The sequence below is a fragment of the Hemitrygon akajei genome, chromosome 9 (genome assembly GCF_048418815.1).
Source record: "Hemitrygon akajei chromosome 9, sHemAka1.3, whole genome shotgun sequence".
NCBI classification, from domain to species: domain Eukaryota; kingdom Metazoa; phylum Chordata; class Chondrichthyes; order Myliobatiformes; family Dasyatidae; genus Hemitrygon; species Hemitrygon akajei.
In genome coordinates, this window is record NC_133132.1 from 39,190,417 (window position 1) to 39,204,690 (window position 14,274).

The following is a 14,274-nucleotide window of genomic DNA, read 5'->3' on the forward strand; positions in this document are numbered from 1 at the left end:
ATCCATGAAGGTTCGGAGATGACTGGAAGGATGTGTTTTTTTCTCTCTCTCTTTTTTGTTCTAATTTTATCCTCAATTGGACTGCCCAATCTTTCATTTTCTTTCCTTTTTTTTCTTTCTCTTTTTTTTTAATTTCAGTTTAGTTAATGGGGTTTTTTTTCTTTATCAATAAAATTTCCAATCTTTTTTTTATGATTGCTATGAGGAGTTGTAGTTTTTTTTACCATTGTATATATAGCAGCATAATATTTTACTTATTTGACTTTGACATTATATACTTTCTGTTTTTACTATTGCTGTTTATATGTCTTTTATATTATCTACTTGTTAAACTCCTCTTCCGATTTGTATATTCTTTATTTGAAAATCAATAAAAAAAAGATTGAAAATGAAAAAGATCTTTTTCTGGTTGGCTGCCAATGACTAGTGATGTTCTGCAGGGGATGGCGTTGGGACCGATTCTTTTCATGTTGTATTTAAATGGTTTAGATGATGGAATAGATGGCTCTGGTGCCAAGTTTGCAGATGATATGAAGATTGGTGGAGGGGCAGAAAATGTTGAGGAAACAGGTAGGCTGCAGAAGACAAATGCAGTGTTAGCATTCATTTCAAGAGGTCTAGAATATAAGAGCAGGGATGTGATGCTGAGGCTTTATAATGTATTGGTGAAGCCTCACCTTGAGTATTGTGAACAGTTTTGGACTCCTCATCTAAGAAAAGAGGTGCTAGCATTGGAGAGGGTTCAGAGGAGGTTTACAAGAATGATTCTAGGAATGAAAGAGTTATCATACGAGGAATAAGACGTACAAAAAAGCTGGATGAACTCAGCAGGCCGGGCAGCGTCCGTTGAAAGAAGCCGTCAACGTTTCGGGTCGAAACCCTTTGTCAGGACTAAAGAAGGAGGGGGCAGGGGCCCTATAAAGAAGGTGGGGAGAGGGTGGAAAACCAATCAGAGGAAAGATCAAGGAGTGGGGGAGGGGAAGCAGGGAGGGGATAGACAAGAGAGGTGAAGAAGGAATGTAAGGGGAAAGCACTATGGGTAGTAGAAGAAGCCTTCTTTATAGGGCACCTGCCCCCCCTTCTTTAGTCCTGACAAAGGGTTTCGACCCGAAACATTGACTGCTTCTTTCAACGGATGCTGCCCGACCTGCTGAGTTCATCCAGTTTTTTTGTACGTCTTGATTTGACCACAGCATCTGCAGTGTACTTTGTGTTTATCATACGAGGGACGTTTGATAGCTCTGGATTTGTACTCGCTGGAATTCAGAAGAATGAGAGAGGGGAGCGCATTGAAACTTTTTGAATGTTGGAAGGCCTAAACATGGTAGATGTGGAAAGAATGTTTCCCATGGTGGGGAAGTCTAGGACAAGAGAGCGCAGCCTCAGGATAGAGGGGCACCCATTTAAAAAAGAGGTGTGGAAAAATTTCTTTAGCCAGAGGGTGGTGAACTTGTGGAATTTATTACCACAGGCAGCTGTGGAGGCCAGGTCACTGGGTGTATTTAAGGCTGAGTTGATGGTTCTTGACTGGACGTGTCATCAAAGGTGCCGCAGAGTGGGGCTGAGGGGGTGGTGGGAGATGGGGAAGAATCAGCCATGATTGAAAGGCGGAGCAGACTCGATGAGCTAAATGGTCTAATTCTGCCCCCACGCCTTATGGCCTTATTTGTTTGTTATTACTATTCTTTCTGTTTTGTATTTGCTTGTGTGGTGGGACGGAGATACATCTCTACCAAAGGAGATCCCTTCCCTTGGCCATCCTTCAGCACCTGCTTAGAGTCCCTGATCAGGCTGATGTGATGCCATGGGATGGGAGCAGCTGGTGCATATAACAACCCTGGCTATACGACCACTGGCGGACAATCTCTGAAGAATAGATAATGGCTGATAATATCATGTCACCTGCCTTGTAAAGGTACTACCCAGAAGAAGGCAATGGCAAACTCCTTTTTGTGGAAAAAATTGCCAAGAACAATTATGGTCATGTGACATGACACGATGATGATGACGGCTTGTATTTGCGCAATTCGTTGTCTTTCGCACATTGGTTGTTTGTCCATCCTGTTAGGTGTTGTCTTTCATTGTTTCTTGGGTTTATTATGTATGCCTACAAGAAAATGCGCCTCAGGATTGTACGTGGTGCTTGATATTAAAACTGCTTTGAACTTTGAACTGTGAACATCAACACAAATATCATTACCAATTGATGCACCATCAATAACTCACTCTGAGACGTAAAGGCGAGGTATCGGCTTTTATTGACTGGAAGAAGGAACAAGCAGTGAGTGACCACCATACTACATCCTGGAGACTGAGAGGCCGGGCTCAGGCCTCCATCATCTTTATACAGGGGTCTGTGGGAGGAGCCACAGGAGCAGTCATCAGGGGGCGTGTCCAGGCAGGTATATGTAGTTCACCACACCAATACAAATCGTGCTTTCAGACAGGGGATGAAAAATCTAATGATTAATCAGAATTACTCAGTCCATTTTTACCAAACATACATCTACAGAATGACATGTAGTACGTGCCCTGGCAAGCTTTATTTGTCATGATGAGTGCAATCTAATTGTAACCCGGGGCTGTGGCCTAGAACATGAGTCGGTGAATTTGAACAGAGCAAAAAGGAAGCAGGATATAGTTAGTCTCTTTCACGCCCACAGGACATCCATTTTTCACCCAAATTAGTCCTTCTAAAATGCACTCCCCGGTGGAGCTAGAAGCCCAGCATCTATCCCATACACCCTAAATGCACTTAATTAAATGGCTCAGGAAAATGGCTCTGTGTTTTGAAAATATCCACGCAAGAGACAGGCAATTTCTGATGTCACACTTGAACAGCAGCACATTCACCAGCCCTGGGGCAGAGGCTGAGTTTTACGCTGAAAGTCTGAAGTTAGACTTGAACCAGCCAAAGGGTGAAAGGAGTGGGCCAGGCAGCATTCGTTCACTGAATCTTTAACTGTTACCTCACTTTTTTTTCCTACAATTACACCGAAACGGTTAGACCAGTAAAAACATTTCTGTGAAGTTTTGTTCTACGACCCTCATATCGGTAGACCCATGGGGAACAACCTCCACACCCTGTTCTTGAAATAAAAAACGGAAACCACTTTCGAACATTTCTGTCTTTTCCCTTTAGAGACAGACTATAAATACCACACATTCTTCAAAGCACATGACACCAAACCATGTTAATGAGCTGATCTGCCTGTGACATCAACTTTCCTTTCAAATATTTCCACCTGAAGTAAAAAGGGTTGAATGTTGTATAATTTTGGCATAATGCTCTTTAGAACAAACAACATGAAAGAGTACTGTGCAATATAGGCCTTCCGGCCCACGACGTTGTGTCAAGCTTTTAAGATCAATCTAACCCTTCCATCCGACATCACCCTCAATTTTCTAACATCCGTGTGCTATGAGTTTCTTAAATGTCCCTAATGTATTTGCTTCTACCATCTCCCGTGGCAGGGTGTTCCAATCGCCCATCACTCTCTGTATAAAAAACCTACCTCTGACATCCCTCCACCCCCTATACTTTTCTTCAATCACCTTAAAATTATGCCACTTAGAATTAGCCATTTCCACACTGTGAATTAGCTTAAGATTTATATAGCTTCTTTTCATTTACACACTATGATTCATATATTATTTATAAATAAAAGGTTCAAAGTTCAACATTTATTATCAAAGTGCATATATGCCACCATATACTACCTCGACATTCATTTTCTTGCAGGCATCCACTGTAAATCCAAAGAAACACAGCAAAAGACCACATACACACAACGGTGGACAAACAGCCAATTTACAAAAGACAACAGATTATAAAAATACTGAAAAAAACCAAATTAATAAGTAAACAAGCAATAAAATTGAGAACATGAGTTGCAGAGGTCTTGACAGTGAGGTTTACATGAATGTCATGAGGAAGAGGTATTTTAATGAACAGTACGAATAGTGATCAGGATGAAGGCTTAGTGAAGAGTTTGGACCGACCTCCAGTCAGCAGCGGTTTAAAATGATAATGCATTCTGTAAGGGTAAGAATAAGAAACTTACTCTCGGCAGTTATCAACAGAGCACGAGGATTTAAGATACCTGACAAAAGAACTACATGAGAGGATGTTCTTTATTGTGTGTGCAGACTCTTGCAATCTATTTTTGATTTTAAAAGAAAAAGTATCTTTTTCCAAGGGTGAAGATGTCTAATACCAGAGGGCATGTATTTAAGGTGAGAGGGGGTAATTTCAGGTGAGAGGTGAGATGAGAAGGGCAAGTTTTTTAACACAGAGAATGTGCTGCCTGTGTGGTGATAGAGGCAGACACATTAGAGACTTTACAGAGATGTTTTTACAGGCACATGAATGTGAGGAAATTGGAAGGATATGGACATTGTGTAGGCAGAGGGAGTTAGTTTAGCTGCCAATTTGATTACTAATTTAACTGGTTTGGCAAAACATTCTTGTGCCAAACTGTTTCTACATTCTATGTAGACCGAGGACAGACAGCAAGCCCGAAGGAACTGGAGGAAAGAAATCCCAAGTTCATAGTTCAGGTCAAAGACCCTTCACCAGAACCAGGAGAGTGAGAAAACTCACTATAGATATCGACAGCGTGTGCGTTTTTATTGCAGGGAAGGGATAAGGATGAAATGAATAAATATTTTGCATCAGTCTTCACTGTGGAAGACACCACCTGTATGCGAGAAATTGGGGAGTGGCTAAGGGCAGAAGTGGTTGCTATTGCTAAGGAGAAGGTGGTTGGGAAGCTGAAAGGTTTGAAGATAGATAAGTCACGTAGGGAATGGACTACACCTACGGATTCTGAAAGAGGTGGCTGAAGATATTATGGAGGCGTTAGTAGTGATCTTTCAAGAATCTCCGGATTCTGTAACGGTTCCAGAGGACTGGAAATTTGCAAATGTCACTTCACTCTTCAAGAAGGGAGAGAGGCAGAAAAAAGGAAATTATACGGCAGTTAGCCTGAATTCAGTAGGTGGGAAGATGTTGCAGTCAATTGTTAAGAATGAGGTTTTGGGGTACTTGGAGGCACATAGTAAAATAGGCCAAAGTCAGCATGGTTTCCTTCAGGGGAAATCTTGCTGACAAATCTGCTTGAATTCTTTGAAGAAATAATGGGCAAGATACACAAAAGAGAGCCAGTAGATGTTGTTGACTGGGATTTTCAGAAGTCCTTTGACAAGGCGCCACACACGAGGTTGCTCAGCAAGATAAGAACCAGTGATATTACAGGAAAAATACTGGCATGGATAAAGATTGTCTGACTATCAGGAGGCAAAGAGTCAGAATAAAGAGGCCTATTCTAGTTGGCTGTGGGTGCGTAGTGGTGTTTCATAGATTTTGGTGTTGAAATTGGTTCTTTTCGCATTATATGTCAATGATTTGGATGATGGAGTTGATGGCTTTATGGCCAAGTTGGAGATGACACAAAGATAGGTGGAGATATGTATTGAGGAAGCAGGGAGTCTGCAGAAGGCTTGGACAGTTTGGGAGAATGGACAAAGAAGTGGCAGATGGAATATAGTGAAGGGAAATGTACGGTCATGTACTTAGGGAGAAGGAATAAAGACACAGACTATTTTCCAAAAGGGGAGAAAAACCAAAAATCAGAGGTGCAAAGGAATTTGGAAGTCCTTGTGCAGGATTCCCTAAAGGTTAACTTGCCGGTTGAGTCGGTGAACAGGAAGGCAAAAGCAACATTTGCATTCATTTTGATGGGACTACAATATACAAGCAAGTATGTGATACTAAGGTTTTATAAGGCACTTGGAATACTGTGAGAAGTTTTGTGTCCATTATCTAAGGAATGATGTGCTGGCTTTGGAGATGGTCCAGAGGAGGTTCACAAGAACAATTCCAGGAATGAAAAGTTTTAAGTAAGAAAAGTGTTTAATGGTTCTGGGCCAATACTTGCTGGAGTTTAGGAGAATGGTGGGGGGGGTGATCTCATTGTAACCTATTGATTATTGAAAAGCCTAGATAGGGTGGATATGGAAAGGATGTTTCCTGTGGTGGTTGTCTAGAATCGGAAGGCGCTGTCTCAGAATAGAGGGACACCCATTTAGAACAGAGATGGGAAAGAATTTCTTCATCCCGAGGGTGGTGAATCATTGTCACGGATAGTTGTGGAGGCCATGCGTATATTTAAAGCAGAAGTTGATAGGTTCTTGGTCAGTCAAGGTGTGAAAGGTTATGGTGTGAAGGCTGGAGAATGGGATTGAGTAAGAAGCTAGGGGGTGATATATGCAAAAGGTAAAGGGCTGAAGAAGAAGGAATCTGATAGGACAGAAGAGTGGACAATGGGAGAAAGGGAAGGAGGAGGGGCATCAGGGGGAGATGATGGACAAGAGGTAAGATAGGGGGCAGAGTCCAGAACTGAAGAAGAGGGATGAGGGTGGGGGATAAATTACTGGAAGTTGGAGAAGTCGATTTTCATGCCATCAGGTGGGAAGATATTCAGATGGACCATGAGGCGTTGCTCTTTCATCCTGAGATAACAGTGCATGCCCAAAGAACAGACCCATATGTAGTGCTAAGTGGGGGGGGGGGGGGTCACTGCTCTAAAAGAAATAGATCCATACATTACACTCCCTGCCCCTTTAGATTAATGCAACATAAAAGTATATATGTACAGACATACAATTTCCCTTTCTTAAAGCCGTATTCTAAATAAACATGCTTTCACAATAACGATCCATAACTAACTTCACAGTTCTAAAGGTTCGGGTGGTGCTGTGTTTCTTTCAGAACAGCTCCTTCGGACCTGTGGGTTGGCACCAGTTTTGGCGGGTGTCTTGGCAATGATAACGTTCTCATCGTGCCTCCGGACCTGTGGTGTGGCATCATGTTTGGCAGGTGTCTTGGCAATGATAACGTTCTCATCGTGCCACTGGACCTGTGGAGTGGCATCAGGTTTGGTGGGTGTATTGTCTCGGACAACGTTCTTGGTTTCCGGTGTCACGTTGCTATCAGTGACATCATCACTGAGCGGCAAGTCGTGTGACTGTAATGCGCCTGTCTTGTTGGATCCATTCGACTCCGGCGTGTTCTTCACTCGAGCATCCGGTATTTGGTCTGATATCCTGCATTCGCTGTGTACGTCAGTGGCCAGTTCTTGTAGTTATCCTGCCGGGTGTCCACTTGTCTTCCTGGTAATCACGCACTAGGACCTCCTGCCCAATCTCGAAGCTCCTTGCTGCCTCACTTGGGAACGGACTGAAGAGTTTATTCTGTACTTCCCTTCACAGATCTGGTTTTAGGAGGTGTATGCGAGATCTCAGAGTCCTGTTCACGGACAGCAATGCAGGTGCTTGACTTGTCGTCGCACAGAGGTCCGATTCACAAAAGGGAAGTTACCGGGTGGCGAGGAGCTGACTGGAACGTCTGATGCCATTTTTCCTCATGAATGGTCTGAACTCTTCTGACATGAACTGCAGTCCGTTGTCACTCACAATTTGTTCTGGTAAAGCCGTTTCTGGTGAAGTTGGTCCTCAAAGCGGAGACAGTCTCTGCTGAGGTGGTTGACCTCGTTGGTATAACCTCCGGCCACTTCGAAAGAGCAACCACAGCAATCAGAAAGATGGAGTCCATGAATGGCCCAGCAAAGCCAATATGTACTCTTTGTCATAGTAATGATGGCCACTCCCACGGGTGTAACGGTGGCATTGGGGGGTGCATTTTGAACTTCTTGGCATCCTGAACAGCTTTTGGACAAGACTTCAATCTGTTTATCTATTCCTGTCCGCCGCTCATAGATCCGGGCGAGACTCGTCATCTGATGTTCTTCATGCAGATTCTCTAACGCTCTGGTGAGCAGTTTAGAGGGAACCACAACGCAAGATCCACACATCAGGGTTCTTTGACATATCGACAGTTGGTCTTGTCTCGCTGAGAACTCTGGAAACATAGGGTTACCATGAGCTGGGCATCCTCGCATGGTGATGTCATCGACTTTTGACGGTGTTGGGTCATTCCTTGTTTCCTTTGTATTTCTGAGTTTGTTACTGGATTCTGGGCCACCAATGTGGTGTGGAATACTATTGAAGACTTTTCTTCTTCAGTTGCCAATAGTGGAAGACGTGACAAGCCATCAGCATTGCAGTTTGTTTGTTGCCCTTGAACTCTACGTCCTAAGAGTGGGCTCCTAGGAAAAGAGCCCAAGGGTAGCAGTCATCCCTGGAATTCCCTTCCTGGGATTGAAAATGGGCACAAGGGGCTGGCGATCTGTCACTAGCATAACCGTCCGTAGAGGCAGCGGTGGAACTTTATTCCCCATACTAGACTAAGGGCCTCTCAGTCGATCTGTGCGTAGTTACGTTCTGCGCTCGTCAGCAATCTTGAAGCGAACACAATTGGGTGTTCAGATCCATCTTTCATAATGTGTGACAAAATGGCTCCAATGCCATAAGAGGATGCATCACACGCCAGTCTGATGGGCAGGGATGGGTCATAATGGGTGAGCAGTTCATCTGATGTTATTAGTCTCTTTGTTTCCTTGAATGCTTTTTCACATCTTTCTGACCCTTCCCACTTCGCCCCTTTCTGTAACAGTGTGATCAATCGGTGCAGCACTGTAGCAACGTTTGGGAGAAACCGGTGGTAGTAGTTTACAAGGCCCAAGAATGACCTGAGTTGGGACTCATTTTCCGCTTTGGGTGTCTGTAGCACTGCTTCAGTCTTCTGTTGTGACTTATGTTTGTGAATGACGTGTCCACAATGTCAGATTTCATTCTGAAAAACTCACATTTCTCTCTCTCTCTCTGTGCACAAACTGTACTCACTCAGCCTGGTCAGCACTGTACCAAGGTTCTGGAGGTGCTCTTCATCATTCTTGCCAGTCACAATGATGTCATCAAGGGAACATTGTGTTCCTGGGATATCTGGGAGCCGTTGGTCCATTGCTCTTTGCCAAATTTCTGGAACTGATGTGATGCCAAAGACGAGATGATTATACCGGAACAGTCCTTGTGAGTGTTGGTAGTGAGGAACTTCCTGCTTGAATCCTTAATCTCCATTTGCTTGTGACAAGTGAGTCTTTGAAAACCCAGCCTGCCAAAGATACAAAAGTGTCTTCTATTCATGGCAGGGGATACTGCACAGTACACAGCACTGCAATGATGCTCACTTTGAAATCCCCACAAAGGCGAACAGCGGTGGCTTCCCTTTCTTAATCACCAGAACAATTGGTGTGGGTCAGTCACTTCACTCAACTTTCCAGAGAAGCCCAGACGCCTCCAAGTCCTGCAGTTGAGCATCTACTGGATGAACTTTATGGAATCTTGGTGTAGCTTTTTCATCCAGCTCAGTTCTGCCCTTTATGCCTTTGAATTTACCAATACCCTTCTCAAACACCTTCTCGTTAGCTTTAAGCAGCCTTGCCAGTGTTTGGCTTGTGCCACTATTTGGGCTGCTGTTGCCTGGTGATGCCACAGAGAGCTTCAGTTGAGTGCCAGCCTAGATGGATTTTTCTCCACCATTCACGTCCAAAATGTACTGACCCTCCAGTTTTCATTACATGAAGCTCTAACTACTGTGTTTGGCCTCCATATGTCACATTCACTTTCAGTTTGCCTTTGGGAGTCAGTTTTTTTTTGTCTGTATAGGTCTTTAGCATCACTGAGGTCTTCTCTAATGGTATCTTAGAAAACCGTCTGTTCTAGTCAGCCTCTGGAATTATAGACACAGCTGACCCTGTATCCAGCTCCATTTTCAGTTTTTACACCAGATGCTTCTATTGTGACCTGCTTCAGTAATACTAAGCAGTTCTAGGCATGACAGATCCCCTTTGTCAGACTCTATATTCTCCGATTCTGTTTTACATTCAGTAACTTTATGCATTTGCTTAGTTTTGTTTCAGACTTTTCACCTGGTTGTGCTTTTTGTCTGCCTTGTCTCTCTGTGACACTTCTTGCAAACTTTTTCTTTGAATCAACAGTCATTTGCCTCATGGGAGGATTTGCCACATCGATAACGTTTTTGGCTTTTTGCACCATTCAAGGACATTTAATGCATTTCCCATTCTAACCTCCTTTTCTGTACTTCTGGTGCATCCTTTGCTGCAGCCCCTAATGATATTGCAATGGTCAATGCCCGTTCGGAGGTCAGGTCTCTCTCAGGTAGTGGCCTCTTCTAAGTGCTTTCACCATGCATGCCTCACACAAGCCTGTTCCTTAACATCAGAAAGTCCACATCTAAAGTTACAGTACCGGGAAAGTTTGCACAGTTCTGCAATGACTTCAGAAACGCTCTCATCTTTTGACTGGTTCCTTCCGTAAAATCTAAATTTCTCAGCTATTACCAGTGGTTTAGGGCTCAAGTGATTTTGTAAAATTTTGTTGAACATCTTGCTTGCTGGCTTTTCGGCGGCTACTAGGCTGCATAAGAGATAGCGTTCTTTCACCTATTAAACTAAGAAGCGTAGGGGCTTCCTCTTGCTCCTCCATGGTGTTTGAGTTACAGTAGCGTTCAATCCTCTCTATACACGGCTCCCGGACTTCATTAGCACTATCAAACCCGTCAACTTTCTGACTGAAGCTATCGCCACATTATTTTCCTTTAAAATTCCGTGCGCCTTTCACTGTTATTATGCACTGACTAGCGCCTGTGATGGCCTTCTCATCCTGCTTGGCTCTCGCTGTTTAGTCCCGTAACTGTTGGTGCAGTTCGTGATATTTTCTGACACTTAGGTGCATTCTCATCGCCAATTTGGCGCGTCCGTGCACAACTCCGTAAATATTAGATAAAAGCATGCACATGGGACATGGCTTTAACTGGAGTATTCACATTGCAGGGAGAGAGAGAGAGAGAGAGAACAATGTGCATGCGTGGACAACAGCACATGCGCAGGCAACACACAACAGATCAATACGTAGTGCTAGGGAGGGGGTGGTCATTGCTCTAAAAGAAATAGATCCATACATTACAGCTTTCATATCAACTGCTAACTCTAAAACAATTTTATGTTGTAACATCAACCGAACTAACTAAAACTTCCCAATTAGATCACTATCTTAATGAAATGTCTTCCTCAATTTCATAAAGTTGATTAAAGGATGAATAGAGTGAAGCTAGATGGGAAGGAACTCTCAGTGACATTTTAGGGGAATATAGCCAGGATAACAGAAAGACACGGCAGATGAAATTTAAAGTGAGACTAGAGGTTGTGTGTGTTTGGAGAGACCTAGGTGCCATTACAAGAGAATATCTGAAAGAAACTTACTGGTACGGTAATTAATTCAGAAAGAAAGTTGTATGTTTGACATCAATGTATTTGAGTGCAAGAGTAGAGGTACCTTATTCCACTTAAACAGAACACCAATGAGACTGCACCAGGAACATTATTCACACCTCTGGCTTCATTCCAAAGAAATATTTACCTGCAATGGCAGGACTGCATGGTTCCCTGGAATGCTAGGTTACCCTCTGGAAGAATAATGTAGCCAGCTTTATATTAAATGGAGTTATCATCTCCAGGACAGGTAGACAGGTTTATATTAAATGAAGTGATCATATCCAGAACAGTCAGCCAGGTTTATATTAATGGAGTTATCATCTCGAGGACAGGAAACTGGGTTTATATTAGGTGGCACAGTTATCATCTCCAGGACATTTAAATGATTTTACTCCAGTAATATTTTGTTGAACATCGATGGCTCGTCAGTAGAGATTGTTAAGAGCACCAAATTTCTTGGTGTTCACCTGGCGGAGAATCTCACCAGGTCCCTCAGCACCAGCTCCACAGCAAAGAAAGCCCAGCAGCGTCTCTACTTTCTGCGAAGGCTGAGGAAAGTCTATCTCCCACCCCCATCCTCATCACATTCTACAGGGGTTGTATTGAGAGCATCCTGAGCAGCTGCATCACTGCCTGGTTCGGAAATTGCACCATCTCAGATCGCGAGACCCTGCAGCGGATAGTGAGGTCAGCTGAGAAGATCACCGGGGTCTCTCTTCCCGCCATTACAGACACTTACACCACACACTGCATCCGCAAAGCTAACAGCATTATGAAGGACCCCTCACACCCCTCATATAAACTCTTCTTCTTCTTGCCATCTGGGAAAAGGCACTGAAGCATTCAGGCTCTCACGACCAGACTATGTAACAGCTTCTTCCCCCAAGCCATCAAACTCCTCAATATCCATAGCCTGGACTGACACCAACCTACTGCCCTCTACTGTGCCTATTGTCTTGTTTATTATTTATTGTAACGCCTGCACTGTTTTGTGCACTTTATGCAGTCCTGGGTAGGTCTGTAGTCTAGTGTAGTTTTCTCTGTGTTGTTTTTACGTAGTTCAGTGTAGTTTTTTGACCTGTTTCATGTAGCACCATGGTCCTGAAAAACATCTCGTTTTTACTGTGTACTGTCCTAGCAGTTATGGTCGAAATGACAATAACAAGTGACTTAACTTGACTTGTTTAGAAGCATTAACTTTAGCCTACGAGTTCCAACTCACTGTTTATTTTTCTTTAAACTTGACTGTGCAGAAGAAGCTTTTGCACGGAGCATTTCATTAAGATCTAGAAACAACTTATCTTTATAGTCTCAAGAGATTCTGCAGATGTTGGGAGTCCAGAGCGCACGCACAAAACGCTGGAGGAACTCAGCAGGTCAGGCAGCATCTATGGAGAGGAGTAAACAGTCGATGTTTCAGGCCAATGCCCTTCTTCAGGACTGGAAGGAAAGGGGGAAGGTGCCAGAACCAAATGGTGTCTGGAGAGGAAGGAGGACCAGCTAGAAGGTGACATGCGGAGTACACGGTCGAAGAGTCAGAGGGCAGCAGAGATCACAGAGGGGGAGCGGTGAGAGAGGGTCTCACTGAACTCCCGTCGAAGAGATGATCTAAACTTCTTCAGGGGAGGCATCCCTCGAGGAGACTTCGCAAATTATAAACACCAGAGATTTAAATGCTCTAACTTTCTCTGTATTAAGTATTTACAACCTCTGCTATGGGTCAGGTTCAGAAGATTTCACACTGACCCTCTTTGCATGTTTCACGGTCTTCTGCCAATTCTGTGAAGAAATTTCTGCCAGGCTCTCCATTGTGTTTTTATGATGACCTTCTCACATTCAGGATGCCCTACCTTTCAGCCCTGGAGAGAAAACTGTTTTCTTTACCTACTCTCTCTAAAGTGTGGCCTTCCTGCATATAAAATGTCACAGCACATTACGAGCTTTCGACCCATGATGTTGTGTCGACTGCGTGACCTACTTTAAGAGCAATCTAACTCTTCCCTCTCTCATATCCCCCCATCTTTCTATCGTGTATGTGCCTGTATAATAATTTCATAGGTTTATTTATTATCAAAGTACGTCTGCAGTACACAACTCTGAGATTCATCTTCTCCAGATAGCCACGAAACCAAGAAAACCATGGACGTAAGTTCAAAGAGAAACAACAAGCCTCCCCTCCCCCCGCACAAAGAAAGACCTTCAACACCTTCATCAAGACACCCATCAAACCCACCTCTCCCGCATAAAGTAAAGAACGGGCAATAAAACAGAATATAAAAACCATAAAACGGAAGAAGTCCATAGTCCAAATCCATAAATGCCGAACCTGGGTTAACATCCTCCGACATCATTGGAAGAGAGAGACACCACGATGATGCAGAGGCCTGTAGTCCACTCACAGGCTTCTTCATCAGCAGCAGAGGGACCCCATCCGCGATCAAAAGGCGCTGAACTCCTGCTGGCCTTCTGCATTCGCCTTGACGTCTCAATCTTCCTCGTTGCTTTAATCGGCCAATAATGCTAGAGTTAATCGGCAAAATGGAGTCGACCATAGGCTCGTAGTTCCTTCGCCTTGAGACTCGAGCTCGCTTCCTGGAACCCTCTCAGAGACAGCAAAGCACTGGATCACTCCAACAGTCTCCGAGCTGTACATCGCGTGCTCTAACGGTTCCAGAGACCTACGTAAAAGAAGTGAAATAAACAGCTTTGTGGTCTATCCAGGAGATGTCAATCAAGGGAGCATTGTACGCAGGTGCTATCTTGACCGGAAATTTCTTTAATGTCCTTAATGTATCTGCTGCTAACACCACCCCTGGCAGGGAGCTGCACACACCCACCATTCTCTGTGTAAAATACTTACCTCTGAAATCCCCCCACATACTTTCCTCCAATCACCTTAAAATTTTACCTCCGGTATTAGCCACTTCGTCCTGGGAAGAAGTCTTTGTCTCTCCTCTCAGTCATCTTGTACACCTCAATCAAGTCGCCTCTCATTCTCCTTCCATCCAGAGAGAAAAGC